Below are 16,432 nucleotides of genomic sequence, written 5' to 3'. Positions count from 1 at the left end.
ATGTCCTATTTCTTGAAGTGTCACACTAGTGAAACACTATACTCATGCAGTGCATAACCAATGAAGGGTATTCCTATATAGTGCCCCATTCATAATGTGCCATACTTAAGACGTTCACTACTAAAGTAGTGCTCTATTTCCTTAGCTAAATTGTCCTTCTCTCGATGCATGAGACTAATAAAGTGGCCTACTCATGAACTAAGGTCCAAATGAACGGCCCTGTTTCCTGAAGGGTCTTAAGGTAAAGATGAGATGCCCTCTTCTGATTTATCCCTTTAGAAAGTGCCCTGTTATACATGGCAGTACAAAAGGGGGGGTGATGGACGGAGTATCTGAACCAATCAAACACTCACACCCAGTCAACAAATCTGGGTATAACCCATCACCGTTATTTAGCCCACTCTGCCACCCCTGTTCAGACATGGCCATATGCAAATCAGTCTGACCATGTGCCTCATGGGAACAGTCCAGCCCGAACTGCCAAGCCATGCCTTCCCTGGACCGGAAACAAGCTACCTATGACTGGTTTCTGGCATTTCAACCGTCTTCAGCCAGGCTTGCTTAAATCCAGTGGTAAAGTGAGCAAGGGACTCATGTCTGAGCATACCCTGCCAACTTATGGCGAACTAAGCGCTACAAAATGGGGTGGTGATGGACGGAGCATCTGAACCAATCAAACACTCACACCCAGTCAACAGATCTGGGTATAATCCATCACGTTCTTTAGCCCACTCTGCAACCCCAGTTCAGACATGGCCATATGAAAATCAGTCTGACCCTGTGCCTCATGGGAACAGTCCAGCCCGAACTGCCAAGCCATGCCTTCCCTGGACCGGAAACAAGCTACCTAGGACCGGTTTCTGGCATTTCAGCCGTCTTCAGCCAGGCTTGCTTGAATCCAGTGGCAAAGTGAGCAAGGGACTCACGTCTGAGCATACCCTGCCAACTTATGGTAAACAAAGCGGTACAAAAGGGGGTGGTGATGGACGGAGCATCTGAACCAATCAAACACTCACACCCAGTCAACAGATCTGGGTATAATCCATCACCTGTTGTTTTTGCATTTGTCACCCCGAGAGGGACAGGTATGCTCAGACGTGAGTCCCGTGCTCTCCACACCACTGGAGTCAAGCTATCCTGGCTGATGATGGCTGATAACCAGAAACCGGTCTGAGGATGCATGATTCCGATCCAAGGAAGATATGGCTTGGCAGTTCGGGCTGGACTGTTCCCAAGAGGCACAGGGTCAAGGCTGATTTGCAGATGGCCATGTCTGAACTGGGTGGTGTGGAGTGCAAAAAAACGATGGATTTAGGCCCAGACATCTGTACTGGGTTGAATGTATGACATTGTTCTGCATTCTGTCCATCAACTGTTGTTTTTGCATTTGTCACCCCGAGTGGGACGGGTATGCTCAGACGTGAGTCCCGAGCTCTCCACACCACTGGTGTCAAGCTATCCTGGCTGATGACGGCTGATAGCCAGAAACCGGTCCTAGGATGCTTGATTCTGGTCCAGGGAAGACATGGCTTGGCAGTTCGGGCTGGATTGTTCCCATGAGGCACAGGGTCAAGGCTGATTTGCATATGGCCATGTCTAAACTGGGGTGGTGTGGAGTGCAAAAAAACAATGGATTTAGCCCCAGATCTCAGTACTGGGGTGAATGTATGACATTGTTCTGCATTCTGTCCATCAACTGTTGTTTTTGCATTTGTCACCCCGAGTGGGACGGGTATGCTCAGACGTGAGTCCCATGCTCTCCACACCACTGGAGTCAAGCTATCCTGGCTGATGACGGCTAGTAGCCAGAAACCGGTCCTAGGATGCTTGATTCTGATCCAAGGAAGATATGGCTTGGCAGTTCGGGCTGGACTGTTCCCATGAGGCACAGGGTCAAGGCTGATTTGCATATGGCCTTGTCTGAACTGGGGTGGTGTGGAGTGCAAACAAACGATGGATTTAGGCCCAGATATCTGTACTGGGGTGAATGTATGACATTGTTCCTCATTCTGTCCATCAACTGTTGTTTTTGCATTTGTCACCCCGAGTGGGACGGGTATGCTCAGACGTGAGTCCCGTGCTCTCCACACCACTGGAGTCAAGCTATCCTGGCTGATGACGGCTGATAGCCAGAAACCGGTCTTAGGATGCTTGATTCCGGTCCAGGGAAGACATGGCTTGGCAGTTCGCGCTGGACTGTTCCCATGAGGCACAGGGTCAAGGCTGATTTGCTTATGGCCATGTCTGAACTGCGGTGGTGTGGAGTGCAAAAAAACTATGGATTTAGGCCCAGATCTCTGTACTGGGGTGAATGTATGACATTGTTCTGCATTCTGTCCATCAATTGTTGTTTTTGCATTTGTCACCCCGAGTGGGACGGGTATGCTCAGACGTGAGTCCCGTGCTCTCCACACCACTGGAGTCAAGCTTTCCTGGCTGATGACGGCTGATAGCCAGAAACCGGTCCTAGAATGCTTGATTCCGGTCCAGGAAAGACATGGCTTGGCAGTTCAGGCTGGACTGTTCCCATGAGGCACAGGGTCAAGGCTGATTTGCATATGGCCATGTCTGAACTGGGGTGGTGTGGAGTGCAACAAAATGATGGATTTAGGCCCAGATCTCTGTACTGGGGTGAATGTATGACATTGTTCTGCATTCTGTCCATCAACTGTTGTTTTTGCATTTGTCACCCCGAGTGGGACAGGTATGCTCAGAAGTGAGTCCCGTGCTCTCCACACCACTGGAGTCACGCTATCCTGGCTGATGACGGCTGATAGCCAGAAACCGGTCCTAGGATGCTTGATTCCGATCCAAGGAAGATATGGCTCTGCAGTTCGGGCTGGACTGTTCCCATGAGGCACAGGGTCAAGGCTGATTTGCATATGGCCATGTCTGAACTGGGGTGGTGTGGAGTAAAAAAAAACGATGGATTTAGGCCCAGATCTCTGTACTGGGGTGAATGTATGACATTGTTCTGCATTCTGTCCATCAACTGTTGTTTGGGTCTCGACCTGCCAATGCGCTTGCGCATTGCAGCTGTCGAGACATATAGAGGTGCACCAGGAAAGCTTCTCAAGAGGGCTTTGGCAGGTGGATTACGCACAGTGCATGTGCTCCGTGCGCGCGCTTGCCATTTGCTCCCCGAGCCTCGGCATCAGACTTCAAAGCAATCCCTTACGCTCCTCTGCCCCCCCACACCAGCCACGTCACAAACCACCATTTGTCTGTGCCCCGCATCATCGCATCAGACCCGCCACAGCAATGCAGAGAGCTTCACACTTCAAAGGAATGCTCTCCCCTGCCCCCTCTGCGCAATGCCAGAGCTTGTTTCCGTTTCCCACCCCCTCCAACATTACAACCGCTCTACCTCACACCAGCTTTTTTATTTATTTTAATTGGAGCTTTAACAAGTTTACAGTGAACCGCTGCGGCGCTGCACAAGGCATTACCAACATTACGTCCTTATCGTTGTACATCTCTCCCCCACTTGCTCTCTATATTTCTCCCACTTGTGTGCTTCTTTGATGTTCACTCTGCCTTGTGCGCTCCTCCCCAACCTTCACTGCCCGCCGTGTGCTGTTTTTCCGTTTCCCACCCCGCTCCTACATTATGACCGCTCTACATCACACCAGCTTTTAACAGCATTTGTGGAGAGGCACACACACAGAGAGTTACATAAGCTTAACTGCACACATACACATATGTACAGCATCACTCAGGGCCAAGAATGCATCACTCAGCACCACTACAGCATCACTCAGCAACACCACATCATCACTTAGGGCCAAGATTGCATCACTCAGCACCACCACAGCGTCACTCAGTGCCACCACAGCGCCACTCAGCGCCACCACAGCATCACTCAGCACAACCACAGCATCACTCAGCACCACCGCAGCATCACTCAGCAACACCACATCATCACTCAGGGCCAAGAATGCATCACTCAGCACCACCACAGCATCACTCAGCATAAATCGTAAATCGTACGTTCTTATATAGCGCCTTTTCACCGTAAGGTCTCAAGGTGCTTGCTTTGGGAACCCATCCTGGCCTTTCCCTGCGAGATTACCCCTACTGGGCATCCCCAAGGTGAAGACCAGGCATCCCATCGCGGTGGGACCGTAGTGGAGATTAAGCAAGCTATTGCCCAGAGTTGCAGAGTGTGAACCCACGCTTCGAGTAGGCACCGAGGCGAGAATTATCGAGTCCGTGGACATTTTGAGCTCAAGACCCTGCCGCGTCGGGGATTGAACCCTGGTCCCGGGTCTGACCTCTGCATCAGGGACTGCCTCCTCTAACCGGTGAGCCACACTTCTCCACGACATGACCACAGCATCACTGTGCACCACCACAGCATCACTCTGCACCACCACAGCATCACTCAGCAACGCCACATCATCACTCAGGGCCAATAATGCATCACTCAACACCACCACAGCATCACTCTGCACCATCACAGCATCACTCTGCACCACCACAGCATCACTCTGCACCACCACAGCATCACGCTGCACCACCACAGCATCCCACCACAGCATCACTCAGGGCCAGGAATGCATCACTCAACACCAACACAGGATAACTCATAACCACCACAGGATCACGCAGCACCACTACAGCATCACTCAGCACCGCAACAGCATCACTCAGCACCACCACAGCATTACTCACCGCACAACAATATCGCTCAGGGCCACCACAGCATCACTCAGCGCCACCACAGCATCACTCAGCACCACCACAGCAACACTCACCATACCACAGCATCACTCAGCACCACCACAGCATCACTCAGCACCACCACAGCATCACTCAGCAGCACCACAGCATCACTCAGCAGCATCACAGCATCACTCAGCAGCACCACAGCATCACTCAGCAGCACCACAGCATCACTCAGCAGCACAACAGCATCACCCAGCACCACCACAGTATCACTCAGCAACACCACATCATCACTCAGGGCCAAGAATGCATCCCTCACCACCGCCACAGCGTCACTCAGCACCACCACAGCGTCACCCAGCGCAACCACAGGATCACCCAGCGCAACCACAGGATCACTCAGCGCAACCACAGCATCACTCAGCGTAACCACAGCATCACTCAGCGTAACCACAGCATCAACCTGCGCAACCACAGCATCACTCAGCGCAACCACAGCATCACTCAGCGCAACCACAGCATCACCCAGGGTAACCACAGCATCACTCAGCACCACCACAGCATCACTGGTTCAAATATGTTCTCTCAATGTTTCAAGCTTTATTACAAATGTCACAAAAAGATGTTAATATTTCACTTCTGTTCTTGGATTTTCGTCCCAATGAAATACACTGAACATAATCTTCACAAAAGTTATTTACAAAAGTTTAAGCTATTGCCATTATAAATTACAATACCTTTTATTTAAGTATTAATTATTTAAAAAAATTAAAAGCCGTTGTTATTTGTAATAGCAATACATGTAAGTCACGTAAATACAACACATATTGCATTACAAATGCTATAGGTCTCACATTTGCGAAAGTTATAGCTATTGGCATTTTAAATAACAATGCTATTAATTTCGCTATTTGTCATTTACAATACCAATAGCTCAAATTTTCCTAATGCGAGACCTAGTGCATTGCAAATGCTTGTTTTGCATGTGTTACCCCGAGTGGGACGGTTATGGTCAGACGTGAGTACCGTGCTCTCCACACCACTGGAGTCAAGCTATCCTGGCTGATGACGGCTGATAGCCAGAAACCGGTCCTAGGATGCTTGATTCCGGTCCAGGAAAGACATGGCTTGGCAGTTCGGGCTGCACTGTTCCCGTGAGGCTCAGGGTCAAGGCTGATTTGCATATGGCCTTGTCTAAACCTGGGTGGTGTGAAGTGCAAAAAACGATGGATTTAGGCCCAGATCTCTGTACTGGGGAGAATGTATGACATTGCTCTGCATTATGTCCATCAATTGTTGTTTTTGCTGTTACACGGGGCCCTTTGGAAAGGCTTGCCTTACATATGAAAGTGCCTTTTCATGAAGTGTCCTAGCTATGAAGTGCCCAATTTCATGAAGCACCCTTAATAAAAGGGTTTATTCATGCAGTGCTTGGTGTTGACTTATTCTACTCTAGAAGGTACCTTCTCATGTCATACCCACATCTTTAAGTGTGTTACTCATGGACTGAATCTTGCATCAGCAGCTAGGCTTTAGTATCAGTTCTGTTCGCAACAAGATTCCAGCTTGTGTTACACTGATGGAGTTCTGTGTGCTGTTTACCTCAACTCTAGGACTTCAGGTATGAGATGGGGAGGCCTAGCTGGTAGCTAGTGAGAAGACCTGGAAGCATAGACAGGTAGGGCTTGGGAGCAGGGACACCATGAGGGGATCATTTCTAAATGCAACATAAACATGCCCAGAAGGAGCATTGCTTACGTTTTGCTCATTAGAAGCTCATGCATACTGAAATAATCCCAACGTGCAGCCTCACAGCGACAACGTGAGGGTGTAAATACCACAGGACTGCAGAGAGCTGAGGGAAAAGGGAAACTCATTGACCTGGAAGAAGATGCGGCTAGAACAGAGCATGTGGGGGTCATGAATTGGCGGACTTGTGTTACAGATAAATAGTATAGCTTGTATGTTGTCCTAAGGCTGCTTAAAAGCACCAACAGCTACTATAAGTGTGAAGGATTAAGGGGAATTAATTCTCAAATCAGTCCATTTATCTAGGTGCGGCACAGTAAAAAAAAACTAAATGTGAGGAATTTAACATAGCATATATAGTGAAAATCTGATTTGGATTGTTCTAATTTAGAACTTTGAGTTGTGTGGACAGGTCCTAATCCATAAAGAGTGTATTTGCTTTTCATTTTTCTGGGGTTGAAAACATGGGTACCATTGAGTTAGGCAATAATAATGCCTATTATTTAAACACCAAGAAGCAAACTCAGGGCCCAATCACAAAGGTAAAGTTAGACTTGAAGTCTAAGTTTAGACCTGAAGTCTAAGGGGCCTATTTAAATTATTTTGGCATAGGGCAACGCCGCAAGCCTTCCAGCTGTGCTGCCTATTGAAAAATAAAAGGGGAGGAATGTGCTGTATCTAGCCTGCCAATAATAGAGATGGTAACGAGTCTATGCTCCAAGGTAGGTACAAACACAAGATGGACAAGGTAGGACCTGGATAGCCATCCAATAGGATTAAACAAATGAAGAGTGACAATAAAGCCAGCAAATGGAAAGCAATGGGTGGGCTATAGCCACTGGGAGTTCTTGACAATCCCACAATAGGTATTTTATGACCAGACATTCTCCATTGTCAAGTCAAGTCAAGTCAAAGGCATTTGTAATGCGCACATATCACGTCCAAAGAGTCTCGTGGCGCTTGAAGAACGGCTCTGACAAGAGGAGGACAGCTTAGTTAGTAAAGAGCCATGTCTTCAACCCTTTGCGAAAGCAGATGTGTTCAGAAATAGTGCGCAAATTCACGGGCATTTTATTCCAAAGAGAGGGTGCAAGAAAGGAAAAAGCACGACCCCCGTTTCTGGCAGTTTGTATTCTCAGTGGGATAAGCAACGACTCAGTGCTCGATCTGAGTTGCCTGCCGGGAGCGTACCAAGTAAGCTTCCGGGACCAACATTTTGGGCCGTTGCCATACATCTGTTTGTGAACCAGACATAGTGTTTTAAGCATGTAAATGTAAATGGATACTTGTATAGCGCACTACTCACCCGCAAGGGTCTCAAGGCGCTTGTACGAATACCGCTGTGGAACCCATCCTGGCTTTGATTCTCGCTGCCTTCCATATTGTGGGAAAATCTGCCTCCAGAAGAGATTTATTAAGGAGGCTGGTTAGGCATTCTACCAGAACCGGGGCCAGTACAGTGAACAATTTGGGTGAGACTTGATCAGTGGGGGAGCCTGACTTAATTTTTAATCCAACAGACATAGTCTTATAATTATTAAACATTTCAAATTCATTCCAGATGTGTGATGAGTCATCGGGGATGAAGATAGGCCCTTCAGGCTGCATTGGGATTTGGCATGGGGAAAAGGATTCATGTATAGCGATTATTTTATCCTCAAAGAAACCCGAAAGAGCTTCGGTCCATTCTCTAGAGTTGGGAATAGAAGATGGATTATTGGGGGTGGTAAATTCTCTTAAAATTTGGTATAATTCCTTGAAGGAATTTTCTGCTTTATTTATGCGCTCCGCTAAATATGTTCGCTTTGCCGATCTTATATCCCGCATATAGCTAATATGTAGAGTTTTATATGCATTGCGGTTTACTAGATCTTTATTATTTTGCCATTTTTTCTCAGCCTTTCTAGTTAGGGATTTTGCAACTTTTAACTGTTCTGTAAACCATGGGGCATTCCTAGTCTGGTAGGCTTTACTCATTACAGTAGGCTCCAAAAAGGCAAAGGCACCAAGACATTAGAAATAGTATGAGATCCTAAGGAACATGACAGTTGGAAACTGCTTAACGCCCTGTCTCAAAACCAATGCGTCTTCTTTACCCTCCTTGCATTCCCCTGAGATTCATTGTTCCAAATTGTTCCCTAATCTCTTGTTTCACAGCTGAGTTATCAATTCTGATATATGTAAGGGATACAGTCAGTATGGTAGCCCATTCATAATCAGGGTATGCAGTCATCAGGGCCACAGACTAAATTCACTCGAAGGTCATGGAAGGTCATGGAAATCAAAGGTATCATGACATGATAGTCAAAAGTTGTACAGTTTATTCTTAGAAATAATCGTATCTTCTTTCCTCTATGCTCCCAGAAACACCCATGCAATCAACAATATACTTCTTTTCCTGCTCCCCTAATATTGCAGATATCAGTATATATGCCAGTGCTGGCAAGTTTGGTGTGTTTTGTGAAGCGTTTGCATTCATACAACAGCTAAAAGTATTTATCTGACTTGCACTCTTTTGCCTTTGAACTTTGTGTCAATATTTTTTGCATCCAAGTATCATATCAGCTGCCAGAATGCCTCTGTGGATTACTTCTGAAATATGCAGTGTTCTGAAGGTCACCTGTAGGGGTTGATGTAATTCCATGTAGCATAATCTAAGAATCTAAGAATTCAATGAGATTCTGCTTGAATTACGCGAGAAGAGTAGTTCTGTGTTTAGAGCTATTTCTTAGTGTAGCAGTGCCCTCTTGCATCGAAAATGAACTTGAGGATGCATTTTGCACTAAGAAATAAGACCGGATGCAACAGAACATGAATAGCGAGCGCGAGCAGTCGCTCACTAATTGTCCTCTTGGGGTAGGATTTCCCCCCAATTTACGACTGGCATTTAGCATAAAATGGATGCGAGAATGCATTTTGCACTAAGAGACAGTGCTAAATGCAGCAGAACACAAATAGCGAGCACACTCTAAGGGTAAGATTTTTTATCCCAAATTACTCTTAATTATCGGTAATTCCACATTAGTGAATAATGTGGCATTATCAAAATTAGTCCGGCGTAATCGAAATTCTGCACATGCCTGGTCACCTGTTCAATTCCCAAGAAAGTTGATTACCTCATCAATCTTTCTGAGATGGGTACCTCAAAATTAGGAAATAGTAACACCTGTTAGGTACAGTGCTTAGAAAAGACAGAAGTGCGGTATGAAGCGCTGTTTAAGCAATAATATCATTGCATTGTTACAGCCTACTTCACTCATAACTCGTCCGTAGAACAGATTTTGTACTGTAATTGCTGCATTTTTACTGAATTAGCAAGCTTTTTTAGTCCTCGGTGTCTAGCTGTGTTTTTTCTTTTCAGGAGCAGCCCCTGCACAGATTCCAGCCAGAGCTTCTTTCCACGTCCCTGGCAGAAACCCTGCAATGCAGTCTGCTGCAGAAGGCACTGCTGCGCTGGCAGAGGTTGGCTCTTCGCTGACGTGGAGCTTCCAGGGGAGAATTTTTTTTTGTATCTCTCTCTCTTTTCTCTTATGCAGCATTTTCAGTTCCAAAACCCTACAAATCATGGGCCTCTGTCGGATGGATAGTCTCCTGAACCACGACGCATGAAATCAAAAAGTAAACAAAACATATTGGATCATTTATTGTAGTGTCGACTCTTTCTAATCTAATAACCTTTACTTATTTTTTTTTAATTGCCTGTTTTGTCATCTTGAACTGATGCAAGCCAATGAACCATGAACTCCACGCCCTTCAGACCTTTCCAGGTTTCTTTTAGGGTGACATTTCCCTTTACAAATCTGCATATTTTATTGTTTTTCACATTTGGCAGCGCACAGTCTGCCACTGGAATGGCACTGTAGCGCTTTGTATAGTCAGGTTAGCTTTTAAACACTTCTAGGTGAGCTCTGCAAGCGATCTGATTCAGCCTGTGAAGGTGTGCTGTCAGTAGAGTGAATGGCCTGGCTCCTGTGTTAACTGAATGTGTCAGCGTGAATGAGCTACGGGGGAATGAATGCTCTTGGTGGTGACAGATAACATCATATGGTTGTCCATATCACCTGTGCATCGTCTCTATCTGTTCTCGTGCTCATTTCTTGAAAGGCAGTCGGTGGTTAAAAGTTCAGCTGGTTGATTGTTCAGTTCTTTTCATATTTCGGTTGTGCCGGAGGAATGTTCGTAGTTCCGTTTAAGTGTGTTCTATTGTAGGGTACTGTGTTTCGTGTCTTAGCGGTCAGAGCTGTTTTGAGCATGGTAATACCCAACTACATAGTACACCTGGTCTATGTTGGATGTGTGTGTGCTGAGGCCTGTCTGGTGTGTGCTGATGAATGTCAAGCGTGTGCCTATGTTGGGTGTGTGTGCTGTCTTCAGCAAGGTGATAGCCAACTATGTGCTGCACGTCCTTTGTTAGATGTGTGTAATGTTCTAACATGTACTATTAGATACTATGGGCCTCATTAGGATGACGGGCGGACTTTGCCCGCCCGTCATCCCATCGTAAATCGGGACCGCCCTCCATAAGAGCGGGAGTCCCGGGGGTGCTATAAGGATGTGCCCGCCACAGTGGCGGGCACATCCTGTATTTTCAGCATTGTGGCGGGCGGTGCTCTCTGCACCGCCCGCCACAATGCTGAAAATGCACTTTCACATTGTCATTTACAAAGCGGCAGGCACCGTGCGTTGCCTGCTGCTTTGTAAATGATAATGAAGGGGGTACCACAGGTACCCCCCATGTGCACCCCCCACCTGTACTTCACTCTGGGGGCCCGCAGGGGCCCCCCAGAGTGAAGACCGCATGCCTATCCGTGGCGGCATCGACGCCGCGGAAAGGCACTGAAAACCAGACATCATAATATGGCTGGCGGTGTCTGTTAGACACCGCCACCATATTATTCCTTTTCCGCCCCGGCCGCAAGGCGACCGGGGCGGAAAAGCCGCGGGCGGTCTTTCCGTCCGCCGTGGTCCCCCCCGCCATCCTTATATGGCGGGGGGGGGGATCTGGTTATGATATCGGGCGGATTGCCTCCGCCAGGCTGGCGGTGGCCACCGCCAGCCTGGCGGAGGCAATCCGCCCGATATCATAATAGACCCCTATGTGTGCAATGCATTATATGTGATCCAAGATATGTGATAATCTGAACAGGGTAATTATATAACGCATGCCAAACTCATGGAGAAAACAGTCAATGCAGAACTGACGAGATTCTTTGAAGACAATGCTGTCCGCGACCCATCTCAATTCGGCTTCCGAAGCAACCACAGTACAGAGACCACCTTGCTCACCGCCACAGATGACCTCCGCATCCTCCTCGACCAAGGCCACACCGCAACCCTAATTCTACTCGACCTATCAGCAGCGTTCAACACCGTCTCACATCTCATACTCGTAACCAGACTTGAAGACCCCGGCATACAATGAACTGCCTTTGACTGGATCCGATATTTCCTCACCAGCAGAAGCCAAAGGATCAGACTGCCGCCTTTCCTCTCCAACCCTACGGAAATCACCTGTGAAGTCCCACAGAGATCATCACTCAGCCCGACCCTCTTCAACATCTACATAGCCCCCCTCGCCGCCATCGTCTGACAACACAGCCTCAACATTGTATCCTACGCCGATGACACCTAGCTCATCCTCTCCCTCACCAAGGACCCCACCACTGCTAGACTCAATTTCCAGAAGGGAATGCAGGACGTCACAGCCTGGATGACCAACAGCTGCCTTAAACTCAACTCCGAAAAGGCAGAAGTCCTCATCCTCAGAACCTCCCCTTCAGCATGGGAGAACACCTGGTGTCCACAGCTCTTGACAGCCCACTGACCCCCACGGATCATGCCAGAAACCTCGTCATTGTACTCGACTCATCTCTCTTCATGAACTGACAGGTCGACGCCGTTGCATCCAGCTGTTTCAACACCCTCTAGATCCTCTGTAAGATGTTCAAATGGATCTCCCCCCGAGTCAAGGAAGACAGCCACCCATGCACTCAGCACCAGGAGGCTGGATAATGGAAACGCACTCTACGCCTACATAAACAAGTCCCTACTCCGCAAACTCCAGACTATACAGAACACCGCCGCCAGACTCCTCCTCCGCCTCCTCCGACAAGAGCACATCAGCCAACTTCTACGAAAGCTCCACTGGCTCCCCGTGGAAAAGAGAGCCACTTTCAAGATCCTCATGCAAGCCTACAAATGCCAACATAACACATTACCCAAATACCTCATCTACAGAGTCACCCTCCACGTAGCCAAAAGAAACCTCTGATCAGCCATCCTTGTCCTCGCCGAAACCCCGCGCATCCACAGAGTAGCAGGAAGATCCTTCTCCTACATCGCGGCCAAGACCTGGAACGAGCTCCCGACAGACATCAGACATCAGCTGGCTCTTCAGCTGAACAGCAAGGTTTCAATTTCCAAAACTGACATTCTATTGTTACCCAATAATGCTCAGAGCCATTACTGCTGCTAGGGTCAGCTTAGGTGCTGTTATGATATTATGTTTCATTGATAGCTGTGAGGGTAAGCGGGTGGAGGCAGTGGTGTAGCTAAATAGTTTGCAGCCCGTGGCAGTAACTACTTTTGCCGCTTGGCAGCAGGCGTTGCCGGTAAGGGGGTGGGGCATGCTGACCATACCTGCGTTTGCCGCACCGTGACGACTGCAGGTAAGAGTGGGGAGGTGGGGGTGTGGGCCACCTCATTCGAAACTCATGCCGCCCGGCAGTGGCGTAGCTAGACGTTGTGCCGCCCCGTGGCAGTCACAGCGTTTGCTGCTCTGCGGCAGCCTGTAAGAGCGGGGGCGGGGGGGTGCAGGCAATTCCTGCGACGGCTGCCCTGCATGCCGGCAAGTAAGAGTGGGGGGAGGCAACTGCCCCCAAAACTTATGCCGCCTGCTGCGGACTGCCCTGCCTGCCCTCCCTTGCTACGCCAATGCTGCCCGGGGCGGGCCCCTCCCCCAGCCGCGGCCGGCAGTGGGAGTACCTGCAGGGCGGTGACGTGGGAGGGGGAGGGGCAGGGTAGGGGGTAGTAATGTATGGATTACGGAGTTTAACAGGTAAGTAAACATTTAAATAAATAAAATGAATTTCGTTGAGTGCACTGCATCCCCAAATGCGATGCAGTGCGCGCAACGAAATTATTGTATTTATTTAAATGTTTACTTACCTGTAAAACTCCGTAATCCATACATTACTACCTCCCACCCAGCCCCTCCCCCTCCCCAAGTCACCGCCCTGCATGTACTCCCACTGCCAGCCGTGGCTGACCCCCCCCTTTCTATGCCGCTGGGTGGAGGGGAGACTTCTGTGAGCAGGTATGTAAGGCAAAAGCATGGGAAATGACGTAGCACTGGACAAGGCCCAAGATGGCTGCATCTCTTTGGAGCTCACTAGATCGGCTCCCTTTTTTAGGTCGAGGACCGTCACACTGCGTAGCAGTGGGCGGAGTCCGAAGATTTTATGTTTTTTAGTTAGGGGGCTTGAACCGCCTCTCTTTTCCATTGGCTGGCTTCCTAAACTGAGGCCAGCCATTGGAGGAGAGGGGCATCACTCGGTTCAAGCCCCATCTTTTTCGGATTCGGGGGCGTGTTTTTTGCGTTCTTTCTATCTGTGACGTCATCCGTCACTCAGCAAAAAACACGCCCCCGATTCCGAAAAATTTCTGACTTGCGGCAGCCATTTCTTTTTTTTGGTTGGTCTCTGTCCGAGCAGCATTTGTAAATGATGCCTCTCACAACAAATGACTCTATACCATTCTGTTTAACGTCCTCTTTAATAGAATGTCCCCACCTTTGCAGACTCTTAAATCAGAAAACCCTGTATTTTAAAATAGTATGGGCTCTAATGCTATTACGCAGCACAATAATAAGCAGACACTACAAAGCGGGGAGTGCCGAGGATGGAGTCAGGCCGCTCTACCCACGCCCTCCCTCCCGCTCGATTCAGACAGGGCATTTTCCTGCCATTTTGCTTGTGCGACTCAAGGTTTTTGTTACAGAGCTACGAGCTTGGTTATGGTGTCTTGGTGGGGGCAGCCAAAAAGCACCTTGCTTCATACCGCTTTTGACCAATTGTAGCGCGCGTTGCTGCGGGGTGAGCTTTACCCTCCTCGACAGTGTGAGAGCGGGCTCCATTTGTCTGGCTTAGCTTGTCACCTGATGCCTCTGCCTCCTCCACCCGCAGCAGCTCAGAGCACGGGAGCCGCTTCTGGACTGGTCACGGCCAGCCAGGCAAAAACCAGGGAGCTGGTGCAGGATGCCCGAGTTCCTGGAGGACCCGTCTGTGCTGACCAACAGAGTGGCGCTGCCGGCCTGGGACCAGCGCAAAGACGTGTACGTGCAGCTCTACCGCAAGCACCAAACGGTGCGCAACAAAGGCAAGAGCCGCAACTTCTCCAGCGATGAGGAGAGGGAGGCCACGCCGGCCCGGGGCAGGCCCGAGGTGAGCGCCTGATAACGAGAGTGCATATGTTAACAGTGCACTGTTGTGGGTTCCGGGAGTGGCACATCGTAAAGTCTCCACGATGAGGGCGAGAGGGAATTGAGGCTTTAAATAACAGATTGCACCATAGGGCGAGTGTGCAGGGCCTGCTGGGGATAAGTCCTAAATAAATGCATCGTTTATGGGCTGCTGCAGCCATCAAAACACCCAGAGGACGTGCTAACCAACCCAGCGCAGTTGAACCTTTTCCTGCAGGTTGCAGAAGGCCGCGTGTTTTTCCACCTTGGTTCTTGGCTAGCCTAACATTTGCCTTTACATCAAGCCCTTTGCCTATGTGCAGCTGCCCGCTAGCTCAGCTGGTGTGCTCCTCTCCGCGCTTGTTGGTTTGCTCTGCTCTCGTCTGATTCCCTCTCTGCTACACTGTGGCTAGGCGGCGCTTTGTTGCCAAGGATTCCCTCTGAACCACGTGTTTCAATCCCGTCCTCGCGGGAGGGTGTTGTGTTTGTTCTTACAGTGCAGCTAAATCCACATGGAATTGGCGGTCAAGTAAACTCAGTGTTGCCGAAGCTATTGCTTTGGTGCACACACTGCGGACGAATGAGCGTTGCCCTTCTGTGCAGGATGTCCGTTGTATCCCCTTTCCCCACGCTCATTGTTCTTGTAACTACGTGAAAGGCCACCCTATATCATATAATGACCACAAACTTTAATATTGCATGGACCCGTGCAAAGTATTTAAAATGTCACATTCGCCAGTGCAGCCTCTATGCTTAATTGTTTTGGTGTCTAGACTGTGACACTGTAGGCAAAATAACGGGTCGAAGGGTTTCCCGCTTCCACGTAGCTTATGTAGGTCTGATAATGCGCCGCGCCCCCTGGAGGCCGAGTTAAACCCCTTATAATATGGAATGTGAGTTGTGACTACGCAGTCCCGCCTTTTCTGCAGCCTGCTTCATCCATAGTTAACGTTGTCTATTTCAGAGCTCCGATATGTTCATCCCACCTTCCGTTCCTTTGTCATTGTGTAATGCCGTCAGTAAAGGTAGATTGGAGTCTCCACTGCCCGCAAGCCAACGCCGATTACGTTGAAATGTATTCTTGGGGATGGACATTTGGTTGTGATGCCACAACAGAAGCTAACAGGCGTTTCTCCCTTGGCAGTGGAGCCTGTACCTCGTGAGCGACTTTAAAAGCACGTGTTTCCAGTGTCTCAAATCAGTGCCTGATGGGGTAGAGCTTAGTTATTTTGTAGTTTACATTCACCGAGTGGTATTGTTTGTTTTGGCTTGCAACATAATGTTGCAGTATTCAGTAAGCAAGCAACAGAAAGTATTGTAATGAAATTTACAGTAGTAAACGCATTGTTGAAACTGGCATCTGTTTTGTTTCAAGAATTAATATGTTTGGGTTTCACACCATCAAGTGCTTCATAAGCGTGCGCTGTGTTCCAACCACTTATTTCCTTTGAACATTAGGATGCATTATGTGGCTTGTGTTAGCCCTCCAACATAGTATAACTTTTTAAACATTAAATATTCAGGAACGTGTACAACTCAACAAATTCTCCCCTGCCC

General features: G+C 48.6%; 1 long non-coding RNA gene across 1 annotated transcript in view; it reads left to right on the top strand.

Moving 5' to 3' along the window:
- Nucleotides 1-10,040, top strand: part of LOC144753852 (uncharacterized) — a 136,948-nt gene extending 126,908 nt beyond the window's left edge. The window contains exon 3 of the long non-coding RNA XR_013594566.1: nt 9,779-10,040. This is a non-coding gene — a long non-coding RNA (uncharacterized LOC144753852). The remainder of the gene's footprint in view (nt 1-9,778) is intronic.
- The last annotated feature ends 6,392 nt before the right edge of the window (nt 10,041-16,432 follow it).

Source organism: Lissotriton helveticus, chromosome 5_1 (assembly GCF_964261635.1).
Source record: "Lissotriton helveticus chromosome 5_1, aLisHel1.1, whole genome shotgun sequence".
NCBI classification, from domain to species: domain Eukaryota; kingdom Metazoa; phylum Chordata; class Amphibia; order Caudata; family Salamandridae; genus Lissotriton; species Lissotriton helveticus.
Note: the sequence above shows the minus strand (reverse complement) of the source record. Positions and strands in the feature narration are given on the sequence as shown.